Source organism: Oculina patagonica, chromosome 8, assembly GCF_052425735.1.
Source record: "Oculina patagonica isolate OP01 chromosome 8, crgOcupat, whole genome shotgun sequence".
In the NCBI taxonomy this organism is placed as follows: Eukaryota; Metazoa; Cnidaria; class Anthozoa; order Scleractinia; family Oculinidae; genus Oculina; species Oculina patagonica.
This window is the reverse complement of record NC_135765.1, coordinates 31,347,050-31,360,394: the sequence shown is the minus strand read 5'-3', so window position 1 is coordinate 31,360,394 and position 13,345 is coordinate 31,347,050. Positions and strand designations below refer to the sequence as shown.

At 41.8% G+C, this 13,345-nt stretch overlaps 1 non-coding gene across 1 annotated transcript; it reads right to left on the bottom strand.

Moving 5' to 3' along the window:
• Nucleotides 1-10,474: 10,474 nt before the first annotated feature.
• Trnak-cuu (transfer RNA lysine (anticodon CUU)) lies at nt 10,475-10,547 on the bottom strand. Its single transcript has one exon. It is a non-coding gene; the product is annotated as a tRNA-Lys (tRNA).
• Nucleotides 10,548-13,345: the final 2,798 nt, after the last annotated feature.

Below are 13,345 nucleotides of genomic sequence, written 5' to 3'. Positions count from 1 at the left end.
CAAAGGGAATACTGAAAATGACGCCTTCTGTCAACACTTCAAACAATTTTAGCAACGACTCATCTGGCCTTAAAGTTGTGCCTTGCGACCTTGACTTACATAACTCATTCCCAGCTACAATCACTAAAATGATCCTCTACTCCATTATTTTGTTGTCCGGCTTGATTGGAAACGCTCTTATAATCACTATTGTGCATAAACGTGAAGAGTTGAGAAAAACGATTAATTATTTTATCGTCAACATGGCGGTGTCCGACTTAATATTTCCATTAACAACAATTCCATTAGAGTTGACACAGATAGCGAGCGGTTCTCAAGAATGGCCTATTGGTGGAACTACGGGACTAATATTTTGCAAGCTGAAATGGTTCCTGCAAGGTGTTTCGTTTGACTGTTTCAGTACAAAGCCTCGTTTGGATCGCTTTAGATCGGTTTGTAGCGGTGGTGTTACCGATGAAAGTCCATCTTATCTCGTCAAGATGTCGCGTCTTCGCTATCGCTTCAACCTGGGTAGTGGCCATCATAGGGAATTCTTTTTTTGCGTATGTGTACAATTTGGTGGGAAAAAATGGGGACATTTTCTGCGTCCCTATGGACAATATTCCCGTTTCATTTATAACCTATTTAAAGTTGTATAGTGTCCTTTTTCAGATTTTACCTGTGATTGCCATGACGATTTTATATTGCGTCATAGCAGTGACTTTACGAAGACAAGACAAAGCTCTTCAATGTAGAGCAGTGCATCAGAAAGATCAAAGAAAACGGCGAGCGATTAAGATGAGCGTCTGTATTATGACTGCATTTTACATCTGTGCTTTTCCAATGCTGCTGGTGTTCCTCTTCAGGGAATATGATGTTACATTATCTTGTTCGTTTTGGAAAGCTCTGTGGTTTCTTGCGAATCTTACACTGCTCTTATCTTCCGTAGTAAACCCACTAATTTGTGTGGCATTTACTCAGAACTATCGTCTTGGTTTAAAGGAAATTTTCCGTTCATGTTGGAGCAAAAGATCAACAACGAGTAACATGGTAACGAGCGAACAAGACGGAATAACACTCCAAGATATCAGAGTAATTCCATGGATTGGAGAAAATCGTGCATATATAGAATGATTTAAAATTTAATCTAAAGGGAAACTTCACTTCAAAATCCAATCATTCAAAGAAAGTTGAAAGATTTTTAATTCTGATTCTCTACGAGCTAACTATAGAACCAAATACAACAAAAGTCATCAAATATTTAAATACTTCGAAAAAAAGGAAGAGAAAACATAAGTCAACGATCTTCCCCGCTCCCGCTTGACTTCTTGAAAGCGGAGATGTCCCTGGGGACGAGTTTGAAACATTGACTGTATGATTTTTGTAGTGTTTTTTATCTGACAGACAATAGTTTCAAAATGGTTTTCTTGATTCCTTGCTAGTAAAAAGGATCAAAAAAGGAATTTCACACTCAGCGGCTGTCCAATCTCTTTCCAGCAGTAAAACTGATGGACTTTTGAAAGCAAAACTGTATATTGCTTTTTACCATACTATAATTCTGTCTAAGATGGCTAATTTACCAACAAAAAGCTGTCTTTACTTTTCCGTTTGTATGCAGCACACACGCAAGAAATGGTTCATTTGCAATAGCTGTAAAATAACTGTTATTTACATACAATGTTGACAGTAAATTAAAAGTGTTACCAAAAATAGCATTTCTGACCTACTTGAAGCTAGATCGGGTCTGGCCGCATCCCCCTCACGGGTCCTGAATATATGAGAAGCGCAGCTGTTAATCTTAAGACCGGTTTACAGAATTGTTCTCCAAACTCGTTTTCCAATTGAAGCAATCAATTGCGGTAAAGCACGATTTTGCTTCGAATGCCTTGAATTTAACATTTTCGAAAAAAGAATTGAGATGAAGCTGTAGACAAGAAGTTACTTTCAAAGCTATCTTATTGCTTTGGAACACAAATCAAGTTCATGACAAATTAAAAACTACATTCTAGAAAAGAAGTGGAAATGTGTTACATCCTTCGTTGCCTCGATGCCAACTGTATTCATTTGTACTTGCCTGAGAAGTTTTTGGTTAGACAGGTTAGATATAATTTCATACCCTTCAGTCGCCTGTATAAAACAATCGGGCTTTTCAAAATGAAACTTTTTAAAATAACATTTGACACCCTATTAAAATATATTGCTTTCGCCGTCCATTAAGTCAACGCAGTTTGAAATATGGCAATTCTTCTTTAGCTGGTATTAAAGTGTTCAATTACCACTTGAATTCTATCGGAAATTAAAAATGCCCTGGTTGCAATAGCTAAACAAACTTAACATTGCAATTGAGTTTTACAAGAGATGCCTTTTAATTGCTTTAAAACTACTCAAGCTCCATCGACTGAGAGCATTTTCCATCTGTGCAAGATACAGTAAGACATATGTTCAGTCGACGGTATTTTCGGAATCTTTGGAGTATTTGAACAAGATCTCACTAATATTTAAAAGACATACACGTGTTCAGACGAAACTTGAAGAGTATTTAAACAACTTTTCCCCTGGACAAGTATTATCAACAAATTCTCAAGTAACGGGACGAACAAGAAGGATATTTTCTATCAACATGGCTGCAACTTTAAGCAACGAATCATCAATCATCAGAATGTGACTTGTGATGTTTACTTGAATCACTCTTTTCCTGTTAAAATCACTAAAATTATTCTGTACGCCATTATTTTGTTTTCCAGCCTTGTTGGGAACGCTCTCATAATCAGTATTGTGCATAAACGTGTAGAGTTGAGAAATATGATAAATTATTTTATTGTCAACATGGCGGTGTTCGACTTTGTCTACCCGTTAACAGTTATCCCAGTAGAACTGCTACAAACAGCGACCATTTCTCAAGAATGGCCTATTGTTGGAACTACCGGACTAATTTTTTGCAAGCTAAAATGGTTTCTGCAGAATGCGTCGATTTATGTGTCCATTCAAAGCCTCGTTTGGATCGCTTTAGATCGGTTTGTTGCAGTGGTATTACCTATGAAAGTTCATCTTATCTCGTCAAGATTTCGCGCCTTTGCTATCGCTTCCACCTGGGTCGTGGCTATTACGGGAAATTCAATATTTCTGTATGCATCCCAGTCGGTGGACAAGGAAGGGAAAACTTTCTGCGTGCCTTTCTACAGCACTCCCTTTTCATATATAACTTATTGTAATAAACGTCACACAGGAAGATATAGACAGTTCCTGAAGTCGTTTTCACTGTTTTAATCGCGTAGCCGAGTAACAAACAACAACATACACCGAAGTCAAATCGTTCTCTCTACCACGTGCTTTTAGTCCGATCCTTACACTATGTATCATGCACAAAGTGTCCCATTACACTATCCCCTCTACTAAAAAGAAGGAATCTCCAGATTCACGATCATTCCGTGTACTAAAACGTGTACTAAAACAAAATAAAGTCAATCCGTTAACTTAATCTCTTAAGAAAGTTCTGAAACAGTTTGAGTACTCTCAATGTTCTCGCAATGTTCTAGCTTTCTTCAGCAATTTTGGTTTCAGTTTCTTTATCCGCTCCTTGTCCTGCCTCTGCTTGTCTTCCAACATCTTCAAGCGGTCCGTAATCTGCTGTAAACTATTCAGAATCCATTCTCCATAACGGTCTGGGGGTCTTCTTATGCGTGCTGGTCTTTGGCTCTGGCCAATTAACTGTTCTTCTTCGACCTCGTCTTCATCTTCTCTGCTCTCTCCCCCATTCCTGTAACAACCTTGAGCATTCTCTGACTGTTCACCTCCCTCAGCCGCTGGTATATCTACTACATGGTCACTTCTAGCACCCTGTTCAATTTCCCTGCCTGAAGCAGAATCAGCAAGGAAGGACGGGTCCCCGCTAGTGCTCTCGCGGTCACTTCCAGCACCCTGTCCAATTTCTCTGTCTGAAGCAGAATCAGCAATGTAGGACGGGTTCCCACTTGCGCTCTCGTCTGGCATATCAACAACCTGGTTGTACCCTTCACTTCTAGCCGCGGCCCAAACAACCTCTTCCTCAGTTCCACTGGTTACGGTATCAGGTTCCATTGATACCACTCCCTCCAATGTTGTCTGTACCTGTTCACCAGCTCCGCTGCCTCCTTGTTGTGCATCCACTGCTTCCCTGGCACCCGTTTCCTCCCCACTTCCTTCCTGCCTTCTCTGATACAACCGCAAGTTGTTGAAATGGACTACTTGAGACTTCCTGGAATGTCCCCTGACCTTCTTCACACGGTACGTTACATCAGTGACCCGTTCCACTATCTCATATGGTCCCTCCCACAGTCGATGGAACTTGCTAGTTTCACCCTGCTTTAGCTGTGGGTCGTAGCGCAACACCAAATCACCAGCTTGAAACACCATGTGTCTCACTCCCTTGTCGTACGCATCCTTCTGACGACGTTGAGCTACTTTGAGATTTTGCCTCACATCTCGGTATGCAGTTTCTAGGCTTCCTTGAAGGTCCGCAACAAATTCAGAGTAACTGCTTTCATTACCCATGGGCCCACTGCCCATCATTACATCCAGAGGTATCCTCATCTCCCTCCCAAACATTAGCTCAAAAGGTGTATGTTCCGTGGAGGAGTGGACACTACTTCGGAAGGCCATCATGCAGTAATCTAGCTGTTCATCCCAGCCCTGCGGATCACCTTCAACTCTGGCTTTCAGCATGCTTTTAAGTGTCTTATGCATATTCTCAACTTGTCCATTGCCCTCTGGATGATACGCAGTTGTCCGAGTCTTGTTGATGTTCAGCAAATGGCACATTTCTTCAAACACCTGGGACTCAAAGTTTCTTCCCTGATCGCTGTGTATGCTGTCTGGCACACCATACCGACAAATCCAGTTCTTTACCAGCACCCTTGCACAAGTTGTGGCGCGTTGATTAGAAATGGCATACGCTTCAGCCCACTTTGTAAAACTACACTGCACAGTCAGAATGTAGCGATTTCCCCTTCGAGACCTTGGTAAGGGGCCAACTATGTCAATATGGATTCTCTGCATAGGGTTTCCAGATGGTATCGAATGCAGGGGTGCCTTTGGGTTAGGCCTGGACTTACACTTGGCACATGTAAGGCAACTGCTACAATACCGATGGACTTCTTTGGTCAAACCTGGTCTCCAAAACCTGGTTTTCATCTTCTTCAGGGTCTTCATTCTTCCTAAGTGGGCACCTGCTAGACCATCATGAACTTCCCTGAGCGATTCTTTAACAAGTTCGTGAGGTAAGACCATCCTGCTTTTGGCTGACGGAGTTCTTTCGGGTGACCGCAGATAAAGTACTCCTTCTCGTAGCTCCAATAGTTCCCATTGCGCCCAGATTTCTCTTGTTGCTCGACTCAAGGGTCGGAGTTCCTCATCGGTTGGTTTCTTCCATTCCTGCAATAATCGATCTACAACTGGGCCAATATCAGGGTCCTCACTTTGAGCTCGCGCCACATTCTTGGATGACCACAGATCCTTTTCATTGTCCTCGTGATCACAAGGCAGCCTGCTGGTGACTGTTGCTACCTCTGACTTTGTCGGTGGAACACATGAGGGACATTCTCCATGATTTCGCCTAGGCCGTCGAGACAAGCTGTCTGCATTACTGTGTTGCTTTCCTGGCCGGTGTTGTACCTCATAGTCGTACTCTTGGAGGCGTTCAAGCCAGCGAGCCACCTGCCCTTGAGGCTCTTTAAAGGACGTCAACCATTTCAATGAGGAATGGTCAGTTCGTATACGGAACCTTCGCCCTAACAAATAGTATCGGAAGTAGTCAACATAGGTCACTAAAGCAAGCATTTCCAACCGAGTGGCACAATAATTCTTCTCATGTTCATTCAAGGAGCGACTACCATAAGCAATCACCCGCTCAGTCCCATCCTCCTGCTGCTGAGATAGAACTGCTCCAATTCCATGGTATTGGCTTGCATCAGTGTCAAGTATGAAAGATCCTGCCTCAGGACTGAAATCGGGATATGCTAGCACTGGCGCGCTTACCAGGCGGTCTTTCAGTTCCTCGAATGCTGACTGTTGTTCCTGTTGCCAAGTGAACGCCACATTCTTCCTACAGAGTTGATAAAGAGGCTCAGCGATGATGGAAAATCCAAGGATGAATTTCCTATAATAGCTAGCAAGACCAAGGAAGCTTTGAAGCTCTTTCACATTCACTGGCACTGGCCATGTTTTGACGGCTTTAACTTTCTCAGGGTCAGTCTTTATCCCATCGGAAGACACCACATGTCCCAGAAAGGCAACTTCCTTTCTGAGAAATCGACACTTAGTTGGCTTAAGTTTCAAACCAGCAGCCCTTATACGATCGAACACCAACCGCAGACGGCGAATGTGTTCTTCAAAGGTAGGAGCCCAGATGATGATATCATCCAAATACACTAAACAGTGGGTCCAGGTGAGACCATTGAGTGCTAGATTCATTAATCTGGTAAAGCTAGCTGGTCCGTTTGTCAATCCGAATGGCATAACTGTCCACTGAAACTGTCCACGATGAGTTGAGAAAGCTGTTTTAGGCCTATCCTCTTCTTTCACCTGCATCTGCCAGTACCCCGAAGCCAAATCCAGACTAGAAAACCACTGAGCTCCACCCAAGGCCTCCAACAAATCATCTGTCCGAGGCAGGGGTATGGCATCCTTCTTTGTAGACTGATTAAGTTTACGGAAGTCAATGCACATACGATATGTTCCGTCATGTTTCCTTGCAAGCACCACTGGACTGCTCCATGGACTTTGAGACGGTTCAACCCTGCCTGTAGCTAGCAGCTCATCTATTTGCTGATCAATAACTTCTCGCTGGTAGGGTGGTACCCGAAGGGGAGGCTGTTTCACTGGTTTGCAATCACCGGTGTCGATGGAATGTTCTAAGAGGCCCGACTTTCCTAAATCAGAGCTGTCCTTCGCAAAGATGTCCTCGTATTCTGTTACTAGAGACAGAAATTGTCCTCGCTGGTCTTCTGACAGCCCTTCCAGGTTACCTTGTAAACTTGATTTCCACTTTTCTTCCTTCATTGGCTCCTCATCTTTCACTACTGGTCTGTCAATAACCGAACAAGATGGATGAGAGGCACTTGTAACATCTGGATCCATTTCCATGGGAACAACATGGCCATCTACACTACTAATAGGGTGGTATTCAGCAACAGGAAAATCTGACCGCAGTCTGATGGGCCTATCCGAGAAGTTAGCAACTCGAACTATGGTCAGTCCATCCCTGGGGATCACTAACGAACGAGCTATATTAATTTCTGATTTGCCCCTCAGTTCCTTTGACTCCTCTAAAATCCTAGGACTGCCAGTGTTACGATCATATCCATTCTCTAATTTGGCTTCAAATACTTGCTCAGTTCCGGGTTCTACTTGTATGTCATCACTCAGAAAAATTCTACAAACACTTGGTGTAACCTTGCTGTACCTGATTGGAATTTCGGTATGGCCAACTACAAAGGTTCCAGTGTCATAGTGAATTTGACAGCCAAAATGCTGGAAAAAGTCTGAGCCAAGTATGCAATCATGGGATAGGCCCCGTGCAATCATGACTGACCAGAAACAATCAATGTTTCCTACTCGAAATCTAACTTTTGTTTCTCCCAGAACCATTAATTCATTTCCATTTGCAGTGGTCAGGGTCCCAGTCACTGGGTTGACTTTTGAGACATGTCCACTTTTTCTCCATGTTTCCTCATTCAAAACACTAACAGTTGCACCAGTGTCTAGCAATATACAAGTTACACTATGGTTGACAAGTCCTGAAATATAGATTCCAGAGTCTGATATGGCAGAAAGTACATTGTTACTTATAAAAGCAGGGTTGTTTACCTCATTGGCGACTTCTGGTGCTTGGGCCACCACTGTGGGCCTCACGGGGACTGCCTGGCCCTCGGCAGGCCCCGAGCTCTGTTTCCCCCTTCTTTGTATGGACAACTCCGAGCAAAATGGCCAGGTTCGCGCAAAACACACCCCATCATTGCGGCGCCGTGCAGTCGACGTCGATTCAGCTTTCCTTTCCAGCTCTTGAATTTTCACATTCATACCAAGGACTATCTCCTTAAGCTCACGAATCTCAGTCGAAATTTTGTCACCATCCGCTGAAGCACTCACCACATTCACCGACTTTTTCTTTTCCACAGATGGCACGGCCTGGCAAGCTTTACGCGCGCTTTCCAACCGACGAACAACACGAACAGCCTCCAAAAGCGACGCCGGTTGACTCATGAAAACTTTTTCTCGTAAATCATCACTGATTGCCACTCCTTGAATAAACTGATCTCTTGCCAGTTCCACCTTGAAGGAATAAGCTGCCTCTGGGTAGGCATTTTCAACTAGCTCCATTAAATGATCGGCGAATGCTTCGAAGTCCTCATTTGGCCTTTGACACCTAGCCCGTAACTGCAATTTATAATCTTCTTTCGTCTTGCCCGAATCAAACCTTTGGATCAGTTGTGCCGTGAATTCCTCGAAAGTTAACGATCCCGAAAGCTTGAGCAGCTCAACCGCTTTGTAGGCCGGTTGATCCAGTAGGGTGAGCAAATAAGCTCGACGATCTGAAGGCTTGATATGTACGAGATTTGCATACTGAAGAAACTGCGAAAGCCATGTTTTGAAATTTTGACCCACTGAATAAACACGCGGAGCTCGTACGTTCCTCCTGGATTCCGTTTCGCTAGAAACCACCATGCTCTGCTTCAGGGCCTGGGATAAGGTATTCACAAGCTGCTGAATTTCAGAACTCTCCTCCTGCGATGCACTTTTTGAAGCTTTTGGTAGTGGCTTCGCTTCTTGTTTTGGCGCGCCGGTTTCTGTTGGAAGACCGCCTTCGGCGCCTTTGGGAATTTCCTCTTCTCCGTCACTCATTTCTGGTCACTTCGAATCCCAGACCGCTGCCACCAATGTAATAAACGTCACACAGGAAGATATAGACAGTTCCTGAAGCCGTTTTCACTGTTTTAATCGCGTAGCCGAGTAACAAACGACAACATACACCGAAGTCAAATCGTTCTCTCTACCACGTGCTTTTAGTCCGATCCTTACACTATGTATCATGCACAAAGTGTCCCATTACATTATTTAAGGGTGTTTACCGCTCTTTTTCAGATTTTACCATTGGTTGTCATGACGATTTTATATTCCGTCATAGTCGTAACTCTACGAAGACGAGACAAAGCTCTTCAATGCAGAGCAGTGCATAAGAAAGATCAAAGAAAACGACGAGCGATCAAGATGACCATCTGTATAATGGCTTCATTTTACATCTGTTTTCTTCCAATGCTATTTGCGCTTCTGCATTTGGAATATAAATTTGCATTACCTTGTTTGTTTTCTGCAGTGTTGTGGTTTGTGGCGTATTGTACTCTTTACTTGTCCGCTGCAATCAATCCCATCATCTGTATCACATTTGTTCAAAGCTATCGTCTCGGATTGAAGGAAATTATAAATTGGTGTTGGAGCAAACGCTTAACAACACACAATATGGAAACTGGTGAACAAGAGGAACGAAGACCTCAGGATATCAGAGTTATAAAGATAGAAGAGAATCGCACACAGTATTGTTACTCCATGGCAGACTAAACCACTTTTTGAGTCACTTTCCCGGGGGGGGAGGGGGAGGTAATCAAAAATAATCTCGTGAAAGGGAGGTGTGCCCCGGCCTCCTAAATCTAGCCTGTGTACAGCCGTCCCGCTCCCCTCAAAAAAAATCGGGGAGGGATTTTTTGTTGAGGAGAGCGGGACGGCTGTACACAGGCTACCTAAATCTTGACAAATGCGGATTAAAAATTCCCAGTAGATGCGTGACACTTTCAAATTGGAAAACGGTTTTCACACTGATGAAGGGCTATGCCCGAAACGTTTGTGTTAACTACACAAAATGACACTGTTGACAACATTTTTTTAGTTTTTTTGTTTATACCTAAATCCTGATCCTGTTTAAGACACGAACCTAAGAATGCCAATTTTTGATACCTTGTCTAAGACATAAACATGTACGTCAATGGCTTTGTTAATATAATCGTGAATTAAGCTATCAATGCCGAAATCAACGTATGTCAGCAATACTGAAGAATTTGTGAAAATTCGGCTTGTGGTTAAGTTTGCATAAATTTATACTTCTGCAGGCATATAAGCCTATCTTGTTTGACATTAAGTGGTCCATGTAAAGATACCCCGTTTAAGACAAGAAGGGGTGATATATATACCCCGTTCAAGACAAAAAAGCGTGAAAACCATACCCTATCGGGCCGCACGTCTCCGTTAAGACCTAATAAGGGAGTACCCCCCGTGGATCACTTTCTGTTTTTGAAATTTGTCTCCGAGTACTTACAGTTTCATAGACTATCAGTTGCTGGGAAGTGCCCGTCCTTGATACCAATGTCGTATGAAAAATAAAAGCAAAGTAGTTTTGGGCTTCTTAAAAACGAAAAGAGTAATGAAAAGGAGAAAGAAGAAGGAAAAGAAAAAGAATAAAAATAATTGTCGCCCAACGTGGGGCTCGAACCCACGACCCTGAGATTAAGAGTCTCATGCTCTACCGACTGAGCTAGCCGGGCGCCGTTGGTATTATATGGCGAAATTTTCAAATTTTGAAAAAAAATTAAACGGAATCATCGGGACATGTCAGCTCCAAGGATGCTGGAGGCGAATGAAACTCCAAAGTAAGAATTAACACGATTTGCAACGCCATGAATCAAGAAAAACAGGCGGCGGAAAGGCGCCTACATCACCGGGTCATGTGTGTAAAACAGTCGCAGACGTCAAACCAGCGCCTGTTAATACGCTATAGCAAGAGTTTGATAATGGCCCGAACAGGAAGTCATTTGCGGGACATATCAGAGTTCCACATTGAGCGGGCCGTGACTTTCCTTTCTTCACCGATTCCGCTCATCTCTGTCATTCCTCACTCTCTCATCGTGTCGCGTGTCCTCTTCTCTGTCTGTCCTTCGGTCAATGAGTCCTCCCGAAATCGAAAAAGAATTCGAAACTCTTCGCCATCGTATTCCTCTTAAGGGTTAAATATGTCCCTTCGGCGTAGAATTTGTCTCACATGTGTATTACGTCGATTGCTGGTTCATGACAGCCTTGTTTTAACAGTTTTTATGAGTAAGAAGCTTAATATGAACCACCACTACATTTTGTTGTTTTATTTCAGAAAAGAAATGGAAAACTGCTGCTTTCTGTTTGCGTAGCTTGTTAAAAAACACAAAATGTTTGGAAAAAAATTGAAAATACTTTTGTTAATCCTTGACTTTGATTTAGATAAACATTTGAATTCTTCCAACCTTTCTCTCATATTTAAAAAGTTTAACACGCGCGAGCTAGCCTTCTTTTTCTTAAATGTTATCCGATCATAAACACAGAAAGAAATCGTCTTTCTGATAGTTGTAATAGATCGAATAGCAGATAAACTTTTCCCCTTCTCTCACACGGCGGCAGGGAATCACTGTCTCGCAGAGTAAAGCTAGATCTGATAACTGGAAAATTATAATGCGGTGAAAAAAGTGGCTACGTCGGTTTTGTGTTTGCTCTTGATTTTTTATTGAAGTTTGATCGTGCCCTGATCGAAATAATCCCCGTGCAAAACTATTAAAAACTTATCAAGATTATGGAATGGTATCTTGCTAGCAGTCTTGACAATCTTGCTTCCTGTGAGGTCGGATGCTACTTAATTTCCGTGTGAACAAAATCGAAGGCTGTTTTGCCTTGTTTTCTCTCGAGAACTTTACCGCCCTTACAGCTCAGTTGATCAGTTGATATTTTCTTGTGGAAATTACGTGCACGTTGATTAAAAAAAAAGCTTGGCCATGTTAAAAGCCTTATAGGTTCTTCTTTTCATTTTAAAAACACATTTTGCCATTTCGTTGCTTTTGTTGGCGAGTATTAATAAAGTTCCGTTGACAACATCTGTCACACATAGCTTCTTATACTTTGACGGCATGAAAAATATCTCAATTATCTGATTAAAAAGGCTAATAGTTATTCGATAAGTTATCTTTGTGACGACCTCAAAAACTTAATTACGAGAATTTTTTTCTAAGGGATATACAAGGTGTTCTTAAAGCATTTTGTCATAAAAAATCAACGAAACAGATTTTGATCCGGTGAAATATAATGCAAACAAAACAGAGGCCATGATTGGATTCGTGTGGTTCCACCAAAAGTCGCCGGTATTGAAAGAGAAAAAAACTGCGCAGTGGTGATTTATAGCGGCAATTTAAGAGTTCAAAAAGGTCTCCGTTGTAAAGAACGTATATATTAAACAAAATCCGCACGAGACACAAATAAGTCACCTAACAGGGGGTATCATTACCTTATTATAGTTTGAAAAACAACGTTGAAACGATCATATTTGTATTAGCCAAAGATTAGAAAAGCTTAAGTACAGTTAGCAAATTCTCCGTTTTGAAATCAAAATTTTGTTGATTCCTGGCTATTCAAAGTTCGTTGAATTTCAAGCCACACAGTTTGAAATTTTGTTCAAAATAGATTTTGGAATGTCTGTCAAGCAAACGGCTTTTTAATTGCTTGTGGTTTGAATGTTGTGGAGATTAATTTTAAGCCTTATTTCACCACCATAAAAACAAGGTGGGGCAAAAACTAGATAAATATCTACCCTGGCATATTTCAACATCATTTCAGATTTCAGCATAAAGAAAGAACTCAAACTATTATTATTCTAAGACAAATTCTGTTTACAGGAGCTCCTAAGTGGCTTTACAATTTAGAAAATTTGCTGGACAATAAAACAGTTGGTTACGAAGCAAGCCGGTGAAATTTAGCGGGAGACGCTCTGCGGGAACGCGAGATGCCGCTCCGAGAATTATGAAAACGCGTTTTTGTACCCAAACCGCTCGAATTCACACCGTGAAAAAAGTGACTCCAATTAACTGAAATAAATTACTTTCATGATTGAACAGGATTAGAAAATATTCCAGCGGTTGTTTTTTCTATCTTTATCATCAAAGGCGTGAGACATTTATCAAAGTCATTGACAGCTCTGTAAAGAACTTAATTAATAAGGAAATAATTTCGCAGCGGGAAAGTGTCACAGTGATTTTTCCTGTAGTAAAATGGAAGCACACGGTATTTCCATCTTGACTATGCAAAATCGCAGCTTGAAATTTAAGTTTAATAATGTTTGAAATTATTTTCCGACGTTCTTTGTTGCGCGCTGTGTGGCTCCATAAGAACACAAAGCAATAAATAGTAGGGGGCGAAAGTTTAGCTTAATAAACTGTCACTAATAAGGCAAATAATAAAGTTGATTAATCAGTGATGAGCTTTTAATTAACAATCCTTAAGAACTAATATCATTGTTTTGCTTGTGTGTTTTATTAACCGTGTCAAAATC